Source organism: Solanum tuberosum, unplaced genomic scaffold, assembly GCF_000226075.1.
Source record: "Solanum tuberosum cultivar DM 1-3 516 R44 unplaced genomic scaffold, SolTub_3.0 scf01093, whole genome shotgun sequence".
NCBI classification, from domain to species: Eukaryota; Viridiplantae; Streptophyta; class Magnoliopsida; order Solanales; family Solanaceae; genus Solanum; species Solanum tuberosum.
In genome coordinates this window covers 3,494-5,274 of record NW_006240004.1, presented here as the reverse complement: position 1 = coordinate 5,274, position 1,781 = coordinate 3,494, and positions in this window count along the sequence as shown.

Here is a 1,781-nt window from a genome sequence, read left to right as displayed (position 1 = left end):
GTGTAGTAATGTTGAGTGATGTCCTTTTTGTGACTTTGCTTGGACAGGGAATCAGCAGTGCTGTTGGCCTCTCTATATATATGATTACATTGGAAGGTTTCACATTGGCTAGCAAGATTTTGAAGTTCCTGTACAAATTTTTGAATCCTCCAAGGGGGTGTAGCGGTTTGCACTATCCACTTAGTTAGAAGCTCGGAGTCTACTTCCAGAATAATTTTATTGTAACCATGTTGAATGCACCAGTTTAACCCATAACTGGCAGCTTGAATTTCTGCCTGATTATTGGTCCCTTCACCAAGAGGTAAAGCAAATGCATAAATGATCTTTCCTTGTTCATCTCGTAGAATGCCTCCCCCTCCTATCTTCCCGGGGTTGTGTAAAGCACTACCATCTATGTTAAGCTTGTAGCTGCTGGGAGGAGGTGTTTTCCAGGTCACAGAAGTAACTTTAACATCATGCTTGCAGTTTGCGATCAGGTCCACTACTTCTGTCCACTGTGCAGGCCAGTAGATGTAAGGAAAAACAGTGTTGAGCAGGTGGAGGATATCTTTGAGGATCATGTATTTGACCCTGCTGCTGCTGGATTTTTTCCCCCCGTATTTCGCTGAACATCGATTCTTCCACAGGTTCCAGCAGACCACAATGGGAAGAGTTTTGATGAGAGTTTTGTGGGCTTCATTCTTTCCTTGGATATCATTCCATCTCAATATATGATTACTCAATGAAGACCGCTGGAAAGTAACCCCCATTGGACTCAAAAAGGATGTCCAGATATGAGTTGCAAATGGTCCTTGATTGAAGATATGGTCCACTTCATCCCATCCTCTTTGGATACAACAGTAGCACCTCACTGGCTCCACTCCGAAAGTTGCCAATTTTTCGTTAGTTGGTAATTTATATCTAAGTGCTCTCCAAACGAGAAAAGACATCTTCAAGGGGATATTCTTATGCCAAATCTGTGAATTACTCACTGCATTACTCTTCCTCAGTCTGCATATTTTCCATGCTGAAGCACAAGAAAAATTCCCAGAATCGTTTGGCTTCCAGACTGCTGTGTCTTTATCTCCTTGTTGGTATTGGAATTTAGTGCTCAATATGTGGGGGATGAGCAGTGGTGGAACCTGCTGTCTCAACTTTCTTTCATTCCACTCCCCATTGACTAGAAAGTGGGCAATCGTAGCATTATTGAGGCTGGAAATGCTGGTGGTGTACTTAGCAAGAGCACCCATTCCTAGCCAGTCATCCCACCAAAAGGAACAACTTCCAGACCTAATATTCCATGTGATATGATCCTCTACTTTGTCTTTATTCTTCGTCATATATCTCCACACTAAGGACTAACCAATGTCCACCTTCTTTGCAACTGGATTGGCTCTCTGGCAGTATTTGGACTTGAGGAATTGACCCCATAGAGAATCTTTAGCCCTGAAGTTCCCCCATTGTTTATACGTAAAAGAAGTGCAAATATCTGTGAGTCTTCTGTGCCCCACCCCTCCTTCATTATAAGGTAGGCTCATGGTTTCAAGTGATGCCCAATGGTATTTCCTACGGTCTTGATCTCTTCCTCAGAAAAAATCAGCAATAATAGACTCAATGTATTTAATAGTAGTGCTGAGAGGTGAGATTGCAGCCATAGTGTGAATAGGAATGGATTGTAATGCATGCTTGACAAGAGTGATTTTGCCTCCGAAGCTTAGAATCCTTGCCTGCCATCCACAAATCTTCTTGGAAACTTTCTCAACAAGTTGTGAATAATAAATGATCCTTTGTCTACCAATGTA